This window comes from Lissotriton helveticus, chromosome 11, assembly GCF_964261635.1.
Source record: "Lissotriton helveticus chromosome 11, aLisHel1.1, whole genome shotgun sequence".
Taxonomy (NCBI): Eukaryota; Metazoa; Chordata; class Amphibia; order Caudata; family Salamandridae; genus Lissotriton; species Lissotriton helveticus.
Genome location: NC_136072.1, coordinates 710,197,431 through 710,215,651, shown reverse-complemented (window position 1 = coordinate 710,215,651; position 18,221 = coordinate 710,197,431). Strand labels below are relative to the sequence as shown.

The following is an 18,221-nucleotide window of genomic DNA, read 5'->3' as shown; positions in this document are numbered from 1 at the left end:
TATGAGCCATGCGCTGCTCACGTCAGGCCGAGACCTAAAAAATAAAGTAACAAAAGGACGGGGCAGGAACCAGCAGTGCCCTGTTGCCCTCACTTATTTCACATGCTTTCATACAATTAATAAAAATAGCAACACGTATCACTCAAAGTGAGTGACAGGGCACAGATGAGCGGTAATCATTCACTGTGCATTTCTACCCTCTTTTCCCTCTATTACGGCGGTGGCAACGGGCCCTTAAGTGTACTCAGAAAAAGTCCAAAAGCCTAAACAAGACACGCTTCATAAAAAAAAATACTCTTTTCCTGACTTGTCTAGATCAGGCAGGACATGTCCAGACTACAAACCATTCCTAGCCACCTGCTCTCTGAAACACTTCCTGGGTGTAGAAATTGTCTCAATGTTTACATATAGTTTGAGTTTTTGCCGTTTAACTCTGTGACTTGATGAGGATTGCAAAACGAGAAGTGAACATTTACTTAACTAAACCAAATGGTGTTCATGCAAAATATCATGACGCTGCAAGCAGGATTCGAACCTACGCAGGGAAAACCCATTGGATTTCAAGTCCAACGCCTTAACCACTCGGCCATCGCAGCTGCGTGAGTATGACGTCACTGTTGTCGTATACGAGTCATGCGCTGCTCACATCAGGCCGAGACCTAAAATTTAAAGTAACGGAAGGACGGGGCACGTACCAGCAGTGCCCTGTCTCCCTCACTTATTTCGCATGCTTTCATACAATTAATAAAAATAGCAACAAGCATCACTCAAAGTGAGTGACAGGGCACAGATGAGCAGTAATCAATCACTGCACATTTCTGCCCTCTTTTCCCTATATTACGGCTCTGGAATGGGCCCTTAAGTGTACTCAGAAAGAGTCCAAAAGCCTAAACAAGATACGCTACATAACAAAATTACTCTTTTCGTGACTCGTCAAGATCAGGCAGGACAGGTCCAGACTACGAACCATTCCGAGCCACCTGCTCTCTAAAACACTTCCTGAGTGTTGAAATTGTCTTAATGTTTACATTTAGTTTGAGTTTTTGCTGTTTAACTCTGTTACTTGATGAGGATTGCGTAACGAGAAGTGAACATTTCCTTATCAAACCAAATGGTGTTCATGCAAAATCGCACGAGGCTGGAAGCAGGCTTCGGACCTGCGCAGGGAAACCCCATTGATTTCGAGTCCAACGCCTTAACCACTCGGCCATTGCAGCTCCATGTTGTCGTATACGAGCCATTCCCTGCTCACGTCAGACCGAGACCTAAAAAATAAAGTAACCGAAGGAAGGGGCAGGTACCAGCAGGGCTCTGTTGCCCTCACTTATTTCGCTTGCTTTCATACAATTAATAAAAATAGCAACACGTATCACTCAAAGTGAGTGACAGGGCACAGATGAGCAGTAATCAATCACTGCGCATTTCTACCCTCTTTTCCCTATATTACAGCGCTGGGACTGGGCCCTTAAGTGTACTCAGAAAGAGTCCAAAAGCCTAAACAAGACACTCTACAAAAAAATAATGACTCTTTTCGTGACTCGTCAAGATCAAGCAGGACAGGTCCAGACTACGAACCCTTTAAACCACCTGCTCTCTAAAACACTTCCAGAGTGTTGAAATTGTCGTAATGTTTACATTTAGTTTGAGTTTTTGCTGTTTAATTCTGTGACTTGATGAGGATTGCGTAACGAGAAGTGAACATTTCCTTAACAAACCAAATGGTGTTCATGCAAAATCGTCCGATGCTGCAAGCAGGATGCGAACCTGCGCAGGGAAACCCCATTGAATTTCGAGTCCAACGCCTTAACCACTCGGCCATCGCAGCTCCATGAGTATGATGTCTCTGTTGTCGTATATGAGCCATGCGCTGCTCACGTCAGGCCGAGACCTAAAAAATAAAGTAACAAAAGGACGGGGCAGGAACCAGCAGTGCCCTGTTGCCCTCACTTATTTCACATGCTTTCATACAATTAATAAAAATAGCAACACGTATCACTCAAAGTGAGTGACAGGGCACAGATGAGCGGTAATCATTCACTGTGCATTTCTACCCTCTTTTCCCTCTATTACGGCGGTGGCAACGGGCCCTTAAGTGTACTCAGAAAAAGTCCAAAAGCCTAAACAAGACACGCTTCATAAAAAAAAAATACTCTTTTCCTGACTTGTCTAGATCAGGCAGGACATGTCCAGACTACAAACCATTCCTAGCCACCTGCTCTCTGAAACACTTCCTGGGTGTAGAAATTGTCTCAATGTTTACATATAGTTTGAGTTTTTGCCGTTTAACTCTGTGACTTGATGAGGATTGCATAACGAGAAGTGAACATTTACTTAACTAAACCAAATGGTGTTCATGCAAAATATCATGACGCTGCAAGCAGGATTCGAACCTACGCAGGGAAACCCCATTGGATTTCAAGTCCAACGCCTTAACCACTCGGCCATCGCAGCTGCGTGAGTATGACGTCACTGTTGTCGTATACGAGCCATGCGCTGCTCACATCAGGCCGAGACCTAAAAATTAAAGTAACGGAAGGACGGGGCACGTACCACCAGTGCCCTGTCTCCCTCACTTATTTCGCATGCTTTCATACAATTAATAAAAATAGCAACAAGCATCACTCAAAGTGAGTGACAGGGCACAGATGAGCAGTAATCAATCACTGCACATTTCTGCCCTCTTTTCCCTATATTACGGCTCTGGAATGGGCCCTTAAGTGTACTCAGAAAGAGTCCAAAAGCCTAAACAAGATACGCTACATAACAAAATTACTCTTTTCGTGACTCGTCAAGATCAGGCAGGACAGGTCCAGACTACGAACCCTTCCGAGCCACCTGCTCTCTAAAACACTTCCTGAGTGTTGAAATTGTCTTAATGTTTACATTTAGTTTGAGTTTTTGCTGTTTAACTCTGTTACTTGATGAGGATTGCGTAACGAGAAGTGAACATTTCCTTATCAAACCAAATGGTGTTCATGCAAAATCGCACGAGGCTGGAAGCAGGATTCGGACCTGCGCAGGGAAACCCCATTGATTTCGAGTCCAACGCCTTAACCACTCGGCCATTGCAGCTCCATGTTGTCGTATACGAGCCATTCGCTGCTCACGTCAGACCGAGACCTAAAAAATAAAGTAACCGAAGGAAGGGGCAGGTACCAGCAGGGCTCTGTTGCCCTCACTTATTTCGCTTGCTTTCATACAATTAATAAAAATAGCAACACGTATCACTCAAAGTGAGTGACAGGGCACAGATGAGCAGTAATCAATCACTGCGCATTTCTACCCTCTTTTCCCTATATTACAGCGCTGGGACTGGGCCCTTAAGTGTACTCAGAAAGAGTCCAAAAGCCTAAACAAGACACTCTACAAAAAAAAAATGACTCTTTTCGTGACTCGTCAAGATCAAGCAGGACAGGTCCAGACTACGAACCCTTTAAACCACCTGCTCTCTAAAACACTTCCAGAGTGTTGAAATTGTGGTAATGTTTACATTTAGTTTGAGTTTTTGCTGTTTAATTCTGTGACTTGATGAGGATTGCGTAACGAGAAGTGAACATTTCCTTAACAAACCAAATGGTGTTCATGCAAAATCGCCCGATGCTGCAAGCAGGATGCGAACCTGCGCAGGGAAACCCCATTGAATTTCGAGTCCAACGCCTTAACCACTCGGCCATCGCAGCTCCATGAGTATGATGTCTCTGTTGTCGTATATGAGCCATGCGCTGCTCACGTCAGGCCGAGACCTAAAAAATAAAGTAACAAAAGGACGGGGCAGGAACCAGCAGTGCCCTGTTGCCCTCACTTATTTCACATGCTTTCATACAATTAATAAAAATAGCAACACGTATCACTCAAAGTGAGTGACAGGGCACAGATGAGCGGTAATCATTCACTGTGCATTTATACCTTCTTTTCCCTCTATTACGGCGGTGGCAACGGGCCCTTAAGTGTACTCAGAAAAAGTCCAAAAGCCTAACCAAGACACGCTTCATGAAAAAATATTACTCTTTTCGTGATTTGTCTAGATCAGGCAAACAGGTCCAGACTACAAACCCTTCCGAGCCACCTGCTCTGTAAAACACTTCCTGGGTGTAGAAATTGTCTCAATGTTTACAACTAGTTTGAGTTTTTGCCGTTTAGCTCTGTGCCGCTCGCAGTCGCATTGTGAAGAAACCCTTTCTTGCCTTGTGAAACCCGTATTTGAGAGTCCTGCCTGTGACTTGGGAGCTCGTGTGCTCAGTCACTACTGACATCAGGAGGCCAATCTTACAGTGCTGCTGGGACCGGGAGCGGGACTGCGAGGACCAGGAGCGCTTAGGCTACACCACTCCGCGCACCTGGTGCCTCTTCCCGCCCCCTCCTCTATGTGAGCATAAGACGACTCGCGGCCCCCGCTCCGCGGGGGCCGCTCGCAGTCGCATTGTGAAGAAACCCTTTCTTGCCTTGTGAAACCCGTATTTGAGAGTCCTGCCTGTGACTTGGGAGCCCGTGTGCTCAGTCACTACTGACATCAGGAGGCCGATCTTACAGTGCTGCTGAGACCGGGAGCGGGACTGCGAGGACCAGGAGCGCTTGCACTACACCACTCCACGCAGCTGGTGCCTCTTCCCGCCCCCTCCTCTATGTGAGCATAAGACGACTCGCGGCCCCCGCTCCGCAGGTGCCGCTCGCAGTCGCATTGTGAAGAAACCCTTTCTTGCCTTGTGAAACCCGTATTTGAGAGTCCTGCCTGTGACTTGGGAGCCCGTGTGCTCAGTCACTACTGACATCAGGAGGCCAATCTTACAGTGCTGCTGAGACCGGGAGCGGGACTGCGAGGACCAGGAGTGCTTGCGCTACACCACTCCGCGCACCTGGTGCCTCTTCCCGCCCACCTCCTCTTCCTACCAAACCCAGCCTTTAGATGCGTACGCGGGACGCGCGCGGACGGAAGAGCGGGCGAAGACCGGGCAAAGAGCGGGCCCTCTATGGCCCTCAGTGGCTGAGGTAGGCTGGGCTGGGCCACGTTATATTCATTTGCAAGTGATTTGTGTAGAGTGCCTTTTTGGGACGCCCGATAGGAGATATATGTGGACACTGACGAGCATTCACTAGTTGCATAATAAAGGACTCTGTGTAATACTCAGTGATTGCTATATATAATATCTGAACCATATTCTGCTGTCTGGCTGCTTCATTTGTGAAGGATGACTGCAAAAAAACTACGTTCCGGAAGAGTCCTAGGGGGAAGGTCATGTACAAAAACCAGATCTAACCCCTTGAGGAATAAATTTGACAATGGGGTTTTAATGAAGGGTCAGAAGCAGTTATTGCAATTATGGGAACAACCTGTAGTAATCCCGGAGATAGGTGGTACTCAGATGGCGCCTTTGGTGGGGGCGCCATCAGTGGTGGAAAAAGACTTATTGTTCCCTAAACTAGCATCCTCTGTGGCTAATCTTTCAGTATACACTTCAGGGGGAGAAATGCCTGAGAATAATATAAAAGATACAATTACACTTCGATCTAACACTCCCTTCGGTGCAGAATGTCCCGATGTGGCTATAAAAGGAGAATCCTTCTAGTCTAGTATTGACCTTGAATTATGTGGCCGTTACATGGAGGATGGAAATTTGAATCATTTGAATCCCAGTAAGGCGGCATCGGGAGCAACTCCGTCAGGATTATTGCTATATAGTAGTACTCCCTCTATAACATCTGATGACATTCCTTCATTACAGAATGATTCTAGGAGTTTATTACTTAATCTATCCGGTATTTGCCCCATTGCCGCTTCTGGATTGCCGAAAGAAGATAGACCTATCTCTGATTGTTTAATAGCATTAGAACACTTGTTGTCCTCCATACTGTCTTTATTGAGCAAATTTGTTGGGAATTCTGACTGTACCTTGGACTCAGTTACCCAGATTCTGAAGGTATTGTTGGCAAAAAGTGCAGAAAATGGGACTACTGTTGTCCCAGAGACTGTTTTTCCTTTTGACAGCAATAATTTATCCGAAAGAAATGCTCCTGCAGTGATGCCAGAAATGGTTAACAAAAATGAGTCCTTAGGGAATTCCATCCCTTCTGTTTCTAATGGTATGCAGATATTAGAACCAATCCTAAAAGAGGAAAGTTTGGAGGAGGTGGATCTCACGGTGGGAAAAGAGTTATTCCCAATTTTTATCACTGAAAGAAAGGAACCTGAAGTGAATTCTGATGAAAACGGAAAAGTTATTAAAAGTAGAAAGAATAAAGGGAAAAACAGGAAACCCGTTCGTAAGTACAAGAAAAAAACCAGAGGCAAATCATTTTCCAAAAACATATGATCAATGAAGACTATAATGAGCCAGAGATTGAAGATAAATCTCTATTGGATATTTTTTCTAACAAGGTGATCAATGGTACCAATGGTTCTGTAGTTAATTGTTCTCGTAATAATGATGAAAATAGAAGGGAGGCAAGACCATACTTACCGTTTGGAAGTGGGTCCAGGATTTTAACATAGCCATATTGGTAACGGTATGAAAGCTAAAGGTGCCTCCCAACATTTAAAGCACAGTATCGTGGCAGTGGCACCCTAATTTTTCGTTTGCCCTGAAGAAATTGCCTGATAAAATACCTAAGGCAATGAAACATGTCGGCTGTGAGCTGAGTACGAATCGATAGGTAGTATTCGTACCCCTCCTTTTATTTTACATGTTTACTGTAAGCAACAAGAAAATATGAGTAAAAAGGTTGTTGTAGCTTGTTGCGCAGTATTTTTTGTGTTATATGTTGAACGTTGTTAGTCTTTGTCACATATAAGTTTTGCGTACACTGCACCATTCACTGTCTCCCTCTTTCCTTTGGGTTTTCGGACACGTTTACGTTAAGCTATTTGACACCGATGATGAGAACAGGGCCATCCTGGTGAGTACCAACCAGGGGTCCCATTGGTGGTGCGCCCGTGAGGTGTCATCTAGCTATTCACACTTTTTTCAAATGTTGTCCTTCTAGTGGATGTTTGTACTGTGTTGTCTGGTTACGTGTCTATCAGAGACGGGCTACCTTTTATTTATGGCAATAGACTGAAACAGAGTAATAATCTCTATAATTAGAGGTATGATTAGTACGATCATTTGACAATCTATAGCTGTTTACAGTTCTACATTAATGTTTTGCCAGTAGGACTGGGTCAATTTGTGATTAGTGCTCGTAATAATGGTACCAACACTGTGGAAGTCCATCTTCAAGAGAATAATTTAACACCGCCCAGTGTTCCAATTGAAGAAGAAATGAGAATTATGCCTTCTGTATCAGGAGTACTTAATCCATCGGCGCCTATCTTTCAACTACCAGTTGATGTTGCTATAAACTCTTCTTCTCTACAATTTAAAATGTCTAATTCATATGTGGACACCTTGACTTTGGACTTCTTGCCATTATTTGATTCTGATTTATACCTAAATAGGTCATGGTTGCTCAATTGTTTTAAAGATATTGATTGTTTAAAATTAATTCAGTCGAATGACATTGATTTGGTTTCCTTAGTAGGGTACGAAAATGGTCTATGTGTACGGGCGAAATTTTATTCTAAGATAATAGTTAATCTTGTGTTACAACAGGCAGAATCATTTCAATGTAGAGGGATAGATGTGTTACCCTTTCTACATACTGGAAGGGATATCCCCCTAGAGAAGGGGCCACAAAGCCGGGTGTCAGGCAGGAGAATATGTCTAAATCTATTAAAGATTTGCAAATTAGGGTCTTGAGAGGCAAACGTATGGTTTCCCAGATTTTGCCTACTCCTCTGAATATGACTGCTCCCATAATAGAAGACAATCACCGGTGGAATTGGCTTCCAGGAGTTTTGTCTAATAAAAACTCGGATAATCCAAAACTGTTTCAACATCTTTAGCACTCAATTAAAAGTATTATCCTGGAATGCAGCAGGGGTGTCTAATAGTCCAGAGAAACTTGACTTTTTATTTTCTTTAAATGCAGATGTGATATGCATCCAAGAAACTTGGTGTAAAAATGGCCTAGATGGGGGAAAGGACTATTTTGTGCTAGAGGCAGCAGCTGCGCCGGCTAAAAAAGGTCATGCAAAAGGGGGAATTGCCTGTCTCCTGTCTAATGCACTGCAATGGCAATTCTCTCATTATGTTGACCAAAGCAACCTTTTTCAAGCTATAACCATTAATAATTTAATTAGTGTAGGCAGCCTGCGTTCTCTAGTAATCATCAATGCATACATCCCGCCAGAAGATGGTTTTAATATTGTAATGAAGCAAATGTTTTCATATGTTAAACAGCTACTAGAATGTGACCAGCCCCCTTATATTTTACTTGTGGGCGATTTGAATAGTAAAGTGTCCCATTCAAGCATAAATCTGTTTAGAAATAAGTTTAAAGAAGAGGCTTATAATATACCGCAATCTACTTTGCCAAGAAAAATAAAAACTAACAAAAGAGGAAAAATATTGCTGCAAGAACTTAGCCATTCAGATGGGTTGATTGTAAATGGTAGGATGGCATCCGATAATCCCGCTAAATTTACTCATAGGTCTCCTAAGGGGGAATCTATCCTCAATTATGTAATTATGGACTACGTCTCTTTTTTTCTCATTCAGGATTTAATGGTCTCTCAAACTTCTATGAGCAATCATAACGTGATTAATATAACTCTTTTATTACAACCTCAGGTTACGGATACATGGTCTTTAAGTACTGGTGGACTTTCTCTGCTTGGTAGGTCAGGTAGATGTTACTGGAACCCGACGACTATGAAGGGTTTACAAACTATCCTTGCAGAAACCCTACTTGAACTAAAAGAATGGCAGGGTATGGAATTTCTTCGCTTTGAAAATTTTATGAAAAAGCTTATTGCACTTGCAAAGAAGCTTAGATATTCCAAGAAAGTGAATTTTGTCCCTAGTTTATTGTTGCCTTTAAATAAATAAATAAATAAATTAGTGAGGCAACAATTTCTGTTTAGATCCATGGAAACAAAAAATAAGTTATCCTTATTAAAAAGAAAGAGGACCAGAGTGAGAGCAAAACTAAAGAAAGAAAAAGAAGACTCTCTCTGGATTAGCCTAAGGGAGGCTTCTACCTATGGTAAATTCAGAGATTTTTGGTCCATAATTGGTAAGGGGTGTGGTGTAAGAACTTCCCCTACTCCCGTTTCTATTCCTGAGGATGTTTGGCGTTTATTCTTATTGAATCTGTATGCATCAAATGGCATAAGGGGTGAGGATAGTGATCTTCTTTGGGACAGTAGGTCCGTTATGGAGCCGCCATCTGAGAATTCTATTGCTTTGGCGATTAAGAGTATGCGCTCTTCCGGAGCGTTGGGACCAGATGAGTTGCCCATTTCAGTTTTGAAACAGGATGTTACTACTTGGAGTAGGATTCTTTTCCCCTTGTTTAAAGCATGCTTCTTATTAAGATCAGTCCCTATTTCTTGGAAGGGAAGTATATTAATACCCCTATTTAAGAAGGGCGAGCGGGATAAACCCATGAACTATCGTTTGATCGCTCTATTGGACGCGGTTGGAAAAGTTTTTGCTAAATGCCTTTTATTATTAATTACAGATTGGGTGGAGGCAAATAACATTTTACCTTTGGAACAGACTGGGTTCCGTAAAAAACATGGTACACTTGATAATTTGACTGCTCTTCAAGTGATTACGGACAAATATGTACGAATCCGGGGAGGTGGGGTATATGCGGCATTTGTAGACTTCTCCACAGCGTTTGACAAGGTGGATCGTCCAACGCTGTGGAGAAAGCTTGCTGTAATGGGTATGCCGTCCCATCTACTGGAACTCGTAAGATCTCTTCACTCGAATACCTGGTGTAAGGTGTTACAAGGTGGAGAAAGGGGCCTTTCTCAGTCCATCCCATCTCTAAACGGGTTAAAACAGGGGTGTCTACTGGCCCCCATGTTGTTTTCGCTATATATTGCGGACCTTCCTGCTTCTATTGCTGCAGGTGTTGGTTTAGCCCCGGTGGTTGGAGGTTCATCCATTTCTGTCTTAATGTATGCGGATGATATCCTCATTTTAGATCTAACTTCTAAGGGCTTAGCTAATCGCCTACAAGCTTTACACTTATTTGCGGAAGGACATTTCATGAAGATTAATGTGTCCAAAAGCAAAATTATGTGTATCACTGGAAAGAAAAAATGTAGATCTGTAGACTTTGGATGGGCTATTGGTGGTCAGAGACTAGAGGTGGTTAAAACGTACCCCTTTTTAGGTAAAATAATCGCGGCTAACCTAAGTGAAAGACCTCATATTGAACATAATTCGAGTAAGGCACTGTCTCATGGTATGGGGTTATGCTCGCTGTACTCTGCTACAGGGAAAAGACACTTTGCTCGTTTTTTGGAAGTGTATAATGCAAAAATCCCTGCAACTATGCTTTATGGATTAGAATTGGTGGAATTAAGACATTGGGGTTTTCTGCATTTAATGGAGGGAAAGGTTTTGAGAAGAATTTCTTCTTTTAATACAGCTTGCTCAGTGTCAGCATGTAGGCTGGAATTTGGCCTCCGGAGCTGTTGGGTACAGGGGTTGATTGCCCTAGTAAGATGGGTGGCCTGTTTGGCCAGAGGTGATCCGGGTTCCTTACGGGCATATATAAAAAAGGAACTGCTGGGCAATTTAAATGAGTTCTCATTATTAGTAAAAAACTTCAGAACAGCTGTAAAATTGTTAGAGTTGGAGGAAAATACCTTGTTTTTACTTTCTCCGTCTCAACTAAAGTCTCAGCTGAAATACGCATCTTGGGAACTCTGCTTTAAATTGGATATGTCTACCTTACATGGAAAGAAGGAGGGGGAACTACTCTTAAATTCGTATTCAATAAAGCTGGCCCAGCAGTATGTCTCCTGGAATATCCCACATCGAGTACGAAGGTTATGGTACCTCTTGCGACACGATTTACTTCCTTTAAACTCTTTATTAGCAAAGTGGTATGGAACATCCCCCATATGTAATTTTTGTAATAAGGCAGTCCAAGACCGAAATCATGTTTTGTTTATTTGTCCTATACTACGCCCATTTCGTTCTAAATGGTTGAGATCTATTTGCTTACAATTAGGAATTCTTAATGTAAATACTTTTTTCCATTCCCTTTACTGTCCACCCAATGAAATGTTTTGCTTCAAAATTTTTAATTTTTTTAGGAGTTTTTTAGACATTTATTAATGAAACCTGTAATGGTAATTTGTGTTTCTCCGGGCTGTGTTCATGTGGTGTTTTCTTGAATGATTTTGTATTTTAATATTGTATATGTTTGTGTTTAAGTATATGATTGTTATATGTGGCCTTCGTTTGAGAGCCGAAAACATAATAATAAAAACTTGAAACTCAGTGACTTGAAGAGGACTGCATAACGAGAAGTGAACATTTACTTAACTAAACCAAATGGTGCTAATGCAAAATCTCATGACCCTGCAAGTAGGATTCGAACCAACGCGGTGAAACCCCATTGGATTTCAAGTTCAACACCTTACCCACGCGGCCATCGCAGCTGCATGTGTATGATGTCACTGTTGTCGTATACGATCCATGCGCAGCTCACGTCAGGCCGAGACCTAAAAATTAAAGTAACGGAAGGACGGGGCATGTACCAGCAGTGCCCTGTCTCCCTCACTTATTTCGCATGCTTTCATACAATTAATAAAAATAGCAACACGCATCACTCAAAGTGAGTGAAAGGGCACAGATGAGCGGTAATCAATCCCTGCACATTTCTGCCTTCTTTTCCCTGTATTACGGCGCTGGGAATGGGCCCTTAAGAGTACTCAGAAAGAGTCCAAAAGCCTAAACAAGACACGCTACATAAAAAACTTACTCTTTTCGTGACTCGTCTAGATCAGGCAGGACAGGTCTAGACTACGAACCCTTCCGAGCCACCTGCTCTCTAAAACACTTCCTGGGTGTGGAAATTGTCTCAATATTTACATCTAGTTTTTGTTTTTGCCGTTTAACTCCGTGACTTGATGAGGATTGCATAACAAGAAGTGAACATTTACTTAACTAAACCAAATGGCATTCATGCAAAATCTCACGATGCTGCAAGCAGGATTCGAACCTGCGCAGGGATACCCCATTGGATTTTGAGTCCAACGCCTTAACCACTCGCCCATCACAGCTCCATGAGTATAATGTCACTGTTGTCGTATATGAGCCATGCGCTGCTCACGTCAGGCCAAGACCTAAAAAATAAAGTAACATAAGGACGGGGCAGGAACCAGCAGTGCCCTGTTGCCCTCACTTATCTCACATGCTTTCATACAATTAATAAAAATAGCAACACGTATCACTCAAAGTGAGTAACAGGGCACAGATGAGCGGTAATCATTCACTGTGCATTTCTACCCTCTTTTCCCTCTATTACGGCGGTGGCAACGGGCCCTTAAGTGTACTCAGAAAAAGTCCAAAAGCCTAAACAAGACACGCTTCATAAAAAAAAATTACTCTTTTCCTGAAATGTCTAGATCAGGCAGGACAGGTCCAGACTACAAACCCTTCCTAGCCACCTGCTCTCTAAAACACTTCCTGGGTGTAGAAATTGTCTCAAAGTTTACATCTAATTTGAGTTTTTGCCGTTTAACTCTGTGACTTGATGAGGATTGCATAACGAGAAGTGAACATTTAGTTAACTAAACCAAATGGTGTTCATGCAAAATTTCATGACGCTGCAAGCAGGATTCGAACCTACGCGGGGCAACCCCATTGGATTTCAAGTCCAACGCCTTAACCACTCGGCCATCGCAGCTGCATGAGTATGATGTCACTGTTGTCGTATACGAGCCATGCGCTGCTCACATCAGGCCGACACCTACAAATTAAAGTAACGGAAGGACAGGGCACGTACCAGCAGTGCCCTGTCTCCCTCACTTATTTCGCATGCTTTCATACAATCAATAAAAATAGCAACACGCATCACTCAAAGTGAGTGACAGGTCACAGATGAGCAGTAATCAATCACTGCACATTTCTGCCCTCTTTTCCCTATATTACGGCTCTGGAATGGGCCCTTAAGTGTACTCAGAAAGAGTCCAAAAGCCTAAACAAGACACGCTACATAAAAAAAGTTACTCTTTTCGTGACTCATCAAGATCAGGCAAGACAGGTCCAGACTACGAACCCTTCCGAGCCACCTGCTCTCTAAAACACTTCCTGAGTGTTGAAATTGTCTTAATGTTTACATTTAGTTTGAGTTTTTGCCGTTTAACTCTGTGACTTGATGAGGATTGCATAACGAGAAGTGAACATTTAGTTAACTAAACCAAATGGTGTTCATGCAAAAGTTCATGACGCTGCAAGCAGGATTCGAACCTACGCGGGGAAACCCCATTGGATTTCAAGTCCAACGCCTTAACCACTCGGCCATCGCAGCTGCGTGACTATGATGTCACTGTTGTCGTATACGAGCCATGCGCTGCTCACATCAGGCCGACACCTACAAATTAAAGTAACGGAAGGACAGGGCACGTACCAGCAGTGCCCTTTCTCCCTCACTTATTTCGCATGCTTTCATACAATCAATAAAAATAGCAACACGCATCACTCAAAGTGAGTGACAGGTCACAGATGAGCAGTAATCAATCACTGCACATTTCTGCCCTCTTTTCCCTTTATTACGGCGGTGGCAACGGACCCTTAAGTGTACTCAGAAAAAGTCCAAAAGCCTAAACAAGACATGTTTCATAAAAAAAAATTACTCTTTTCCTGACTTGTCTAGATCAGGCAGGACAGGTCCAGTCTATAAACCCTTCCTAGCCACCTGCTCTCTAAAACACTTCCTGGGTGTAGAAATTGTCTCAAAGTTTACATCTAGTTTGAGTTTTTGCCGTTTAACTCTGTGACTTGATGAGGATTGCATAACGAGAAGTGAACATTTAGTTAACTAAACCAAATGGTGTTCATGCAAAATGTCATGACGCTGCAAGCAGGATTCGAACCTACGGGGGGAAACCCCATTGGATTTCAAGTCCAACGCCTTAACCACTTGGCCATCACAGCTGCGTGAGTATGATGTCACTGTTGTCGTATACGAGCCATGCGCTGCTCACATCAGGCCGACACCTACAAATTAAAGTAACGGAAGGACAGGGCACGTACCAGCAGTGCCCTGTCTCCCTCACTTATTTCGCATGCTTTCATACAATCAATAAAAATAGCAACACGCATCACTCAAAGTGAGTGACAGGTCACAGATGAGCAGTAATCAATCACTGCACATTTCTGCCCTCTTTTCCCTATATTACGGCTCTGGAATGGGCCCTTAAGTGTACTCAGAAAGAGTCCAAAAGCCTAAACAAGACATGCTACATAAAAAAATTACTCTTTTCGTGACTCATCAAGATCAGGCAGGACAGGTCCAGACTACGAACCCTTCCGAGCCACCTGCTCTCTAAAACACTTCCTGAGTGTTGAAATTGTCTTAATGTTTACATTTAGTTTGAGTTTTTGCTGTTTAACTCTGTTACTTGATGAGGATTGCGTAACGAGAAGTGAACATTTGCTTATCAAACCAAATGGTGTTCATGCAAAATCGCACGAGGCTGCAAGCAGGATTCGGACCTGTGCAGGGAAACCCCATTGATTTCGAGTCGAACGCCTTAACCACTCTGCCATCGCAGCTCCATGTTGTCGTATACGAGCTATGCACTGCTCACGTCAGACCGAGACCTAAAAAATAGAGCAACGGAAGGACGGGGCAGGTACCAGCAGTGCCCTGTTGTTGCCCTCACTTATTTCGCATGCTTTCATACAATTAATAAAAATAGCAACACGTATCACTCAAAGTGAGTGACAGGGCACAGATGAGCGGTAATCAATCACTGCACATTCCTACCCTCTTTTCCCTATATTACGGCGCTGGGAATGGGCACTTAAGAGTACTCAGAAAGAGTCCAAATGCCTAAACAAGACACGCTACATAAAAAAATTACTCTTTTTGTGACTCGTCAAGATCAGGCAGGACAGGTCCAGACTACGAACCCTTCCAAACCACCTGCTCTCTTAAACACTTCCTGAGTGTTGAAATTGTCTTAATGTTTACATTTAGTTTGAATTTTTGCTGTTTAACTCTGTGACTTGATGAGGATTGACTAACGAGAAGTGAACATTTCCTTAACAATCCAAATGGTGTTCATGCAAAATCGTACATCGCTGCAAGCAAGATTCGAACCTGCGCAGGGAAACCCCATTGGATTTCGAGTCCAACGCCTTAACCACTCGGCCATCGCAGCTCCATGAGTATGATGTCACTGTTGTCGTATATGAGCCATTCGCTGCTCACGTCAGACCGAGACTTAAAAAATAAAGTAACCGAAGGAAGGGGCAGGTACCAGCAGTGCTCTGTTGCCCTCACTTATTTCGCTTGCTTTGAAACAATTAATAAAAATAGCAACACGTATCACTCAAAGTGAGTGACAGGGCACAGATGAGCAGTAATCAATCACTGCGCATTTCTACCCTCTTTTCCCTATATTACGGCGCTGGGACCGGGCCCTTAAGTGTACTCAGAAAGAGTCCAAAGCCTAAACAAGACACTCTACATAAAAAAATGACTCTTTTCGTGACTCGTCAAGATCAAGCAGGACAAGTCCAGACTACGAACCCTTCGAACCACCTGCTCTCTAAAACACTTCCGGAGTGTTGAAATTGTCTTAATGTTTACATTTAGTTTGAGTTTTTGCTGTTTAATTCTGTGACTTGATGAGGATTGCGTAACGAGAAGTGAACATTTCCTTAACAAACCAAATGGTGTTCATGCAAAATCGCCCGATGCTGCAAGCAGGATGCGAACCTGCGCAGGGAAACCCCATTGAATTTCGAGTCCAACGCCTTAACCACTCGGCCATCGCAGCTCCATGAGTATGATGTCACTGTTGTCGTATATGAGCCATGCGCTGCTCACGTCAGGCCGAGACCTAAAAAATAAAGTAACAAAAGGACGGGGCAGGAACCAGCAGTGCCCTGTTGCCCTCACTTATTTCACATGCTTTCATACAATTAATAAAAATAGCAACACGTATCACTCAAAGTGAGTGACAGGGCACAGATGAGTGGTAATCATTCACTGTGCATTTCTACCCTCTTTTCCCTCTATTACGGCGGTGGCAACGGGCCCTTAAGTGTACTCAGAAAAAGTCCAAAAGCCTAAACAAGACACGCTTCTTAAAAAATAATTACTCTTTTCCTGACTTGTCTAGATCAGGCAGGACATGTCCAGACTACAAACCATTCCTAGCCACCTGCTCTCTGAAACACTTCCTGGGTGTAGAAATTGTCTCAATGTTTACATATAGTTTGAGTTTTTGCCATTTAACTCTGTGACTTGATGAGGATTGCATAACGAGAAGTGAACATTTACTTAACTAAAGCAAATGGGAATCATGCAAAATCTCATGACGCTGCAAGCAGGATCCGAACCTACGCGGGGAAACCCAATTGGATTTCAAGTCCAACGCCTTAACCACTCGGCCATCGCAGCTGCGTGAGTATGATGTCACTGTTGTCGTATACGAGCCATGCGCTGCTCACATCAGGCCGAGACCTAAAAATTAAAGTAACGGAAGGACGGGGCACGTACCAGCAGTGCCCTGTTGCCCTCACTTATTTCGCATGCTTTGATACAATTAATAAAAAATAGCAACACGCATCACTCAAAGTGAGTGACAGGGCACAGATGAGCAGTAATCAATAACTGCACATTCCTACCCTCTTTTCCCTATATTACGGCGCTGGGAACGGGCACTTAAGAGTACTCAGAAAGAGTCCAAATGCCTAAACAAGACACGCTACATAAAAAAATTACTCTTTTTGTGACTCGTCAAGATCAGGCAGGACAGGTCCAGACTACGAACCCTTCCAAACCACCTGCTCTCTTAAACACTTCCTGAGTGTTGAAATTGTCTTAATGTTTACATTTAGTTTGAATTTTTGCTGTTTAACTCTGTGACTTGATGAGGATTGACTAACGAGAAGTGAAAATTTCCTTAACAAACCAAATGGTGTTCATGCAAAATCATACATCGCTGCAAGCAGGATTCGAACCACCGCAGGGAAACCCCATTGGATTTCGATTCCAACGCCTTAACCACTCAGCCATCTCAGCTCCATGAGAATGACGTCACTGTTGTCATATATGAGCCATGCGCTGCTCACGTCAGGCCAAGACCTAAAAAATAAAGTAGCATAAGGACGGGGCTGGAACCAGCAGTGCCCTGTTGCCCTCACTTATTTCACATGCTTTCATACAATTAATAAAAATAGCAACACGTATCACTCAAAGTGAGTGACAGGGCACAGATGAGCGGTAATCATTCACTGTGCATTTCTACCCTCTTTTCCCTCTATTACGGCGGTGGCAACGGGCCCTTAAGTGTACTCAGAAAAAGTCCAAAAGCCTAAACAAGACACGCTTCATAAAAAAAAATTACTCTTTTCCTGAATTGTCTAGATCAGGCAGGACAGGTCCAGACTACACACCCTTCCTAGCCACCTGCTCTCTAAATCACTTCCTGGGTGTAGAAATTGTCTCAAAGTTTACATCTAGTTTGAGTTTTTGCCGTTTAACTCTGTGACTTGATGAGGATTGCATAACGAGAAGTGAACATTTACTTAACTAAACCAAATGGTGTTCATGCAAAATTTCATGACGCTGCAGGCAGTATTCGAACCTACGCGGGGAAACCCCATTGGATTTCAAGTCCAACGCCTTAACCACCCGGCCTTCGCAGCTGCGTGAGTATGATGTCACTGTTGTCGTATACGAGCCATGCGCTGCTCACATCAGGCCGAGACCTACAAATTAAAGTAACGGAAGGACAGGGCACGTACCAGCAGTGCCCTGTCTCCCTCACTTATTTCGCATGCTTTCATACAATCAATAAAAATAGCAACACGCATCACTCAAAGTGAGTGACAGGGCACAGATGAGCAGTAATCAATCACTGCACATTTCTGCCCTCTTTTCTCTATATTACGGCTCTGGAATGGGCCCTTAAGTGTACTCAGAAAGAGTCCAAAAGCCTAAACAAGACACGCTACATAAAAAAATTACTCTTTTCGTGACTCGTCAAGACCAGGCAGGACAGGTCCAGACTACGAACCCTTCCGAGCCACCTGCTCTCTAAAACACTTCCTGAGTGTTGAAATTGTCTTAATGTTTACATTTAGTTTGAGTTTTTGCTGTTTAACTCTGTTACTTGATGAGGATTGCGTAACGAG

At 43.2% G+C, this 18,221-nt stretch overlaps 12 non-coding genes across 12 annotated transcripts; all 12 read right to left on the bottom strand.

Annotated features, from left to right (window-relative positions):
- Positions 1-514: 514 nt before the first annotated feature.
- Positions 515-596, bottom strand: TRNAS-UGA (transfer RNA serine (anticodon UGA)). The gene has a single exon. It is a non-coding gene; the product is annotated as a tRNA-Ser (tRNA).
- A 1,147-nt stretch (positions 597-1,743) lies between these two features.
- TRNAS-CGA (transfer RNA serine (anticodon CGA)) lies at positions 1,744-1,825 on the bottom strand. The gene has a single exon. It is a non-coding gene; the product is annotated as a tRNA-Ser (tRNA).
- Positions 1,826-2,369: 544 nt separating this feature from the next.
- On the bottom strand, positions 2,370-2,451 carry TRNAS-UGA (transfer RNA serine (anticodon UGA)). Its single transcript has one exon. It is a non-coding gene; the product is annotated as a tRNA-Ser (tRNA).
- Positions 2,452-3,598: 1,147 nt separating this feature from the next.
- Positions 3,599-3,680, bottom strand: TRNAS-CGA (transfer RNA serine (anticodon CGA)). The gene has a single exon. It is a non-coding gene; the product is annotated as a tRNA-Ser (tRNA).
- Positions 3,681-12,045: 8,365 nt separating this feature from the next.
- On the bottom strand, positions 12,046-12,127 carry TRNAL-CAA (transfer RNA leucine (anticodon CAA)). The gene has a single exon. It is a non-coding gene; the product is annotated as a tRNA-Leu (tRNA).
- Positions 12,128-12,671: 544 nt separating this feature from the next.
- Positions 12,672-12,753, bottom strand: TRNAS-UGA (transfer RNA serine (anticodon UGA)). The gene has a single exon. It is a non-coding gene; the product is annotated as a tRNA-Ser (tRNA).
- A 542-nt stretch (positions 12,754-13,295) lies between these two features.
- TRNAS-UGA (transfer RNA serine (anticodon UGA)) lies at positions 13,296-13,377 on the bottom strand. Its single transcript has one exon. It is a non-coding gene; the product is annotated as a tRNA-Ser (tRNA).
- A 544-nt stretch (positions 13,378-13,921) lies between these two features.
- Positions 13,922-14,003, bottom strand: TRNAS-UGA (transfer RNA serine (anticodon UGA)). The gene has a single exon. It is a non-coding gene; the product is annotated as a tRNA-Ser (tRNA).
- Positions 14,004-15,153: 1,150 nt separating this feature from the next.
- Positions 15,154-15,235, bottom strand: TRNAS-CGA (transfer RNA serine (anticodon CGA)). Its single transcript has one exon. It is a non-coding gene; the product is annotated as a tRNA-Ser (tRNA).
- Positions 15,236-15,774: 539 nt separating this feature from the next.
- TRNAS-CGA (transfer RNA serine (anticodon CGA)) lies at positions 15,775-15,856 on the bottom strand. Its single transcript has one exon. It is a non-coding gene; the product is annotated as a tRNA-Ser (tRNA).
- A 544-nt stretch (positions 15,857-16,400) lies between these two features.
- TRNAS-UGA (transfer RNA serine (anticodon UGA)) lies at positions 16,401-16,482 on the bottom strand. Its single transcript has one exon. It is a non-coding gene; the product is annotated as a tRNA-Ser (tRNA).
- Positions 16,483-17,650: 1,168 nt separating this feature from the next.
- On the bottom strand, positions 17,651-17,732 carry TRNAS-UGA (transfer RNA serine (anticodon UGA)). The gene has a single exon. It is a non-coding gene; the product is annotated as a tRNA-Ser (tRNA).
- Between the last annotated feature and the right edge of the window lie 489 nt (positions 17,733-18,221).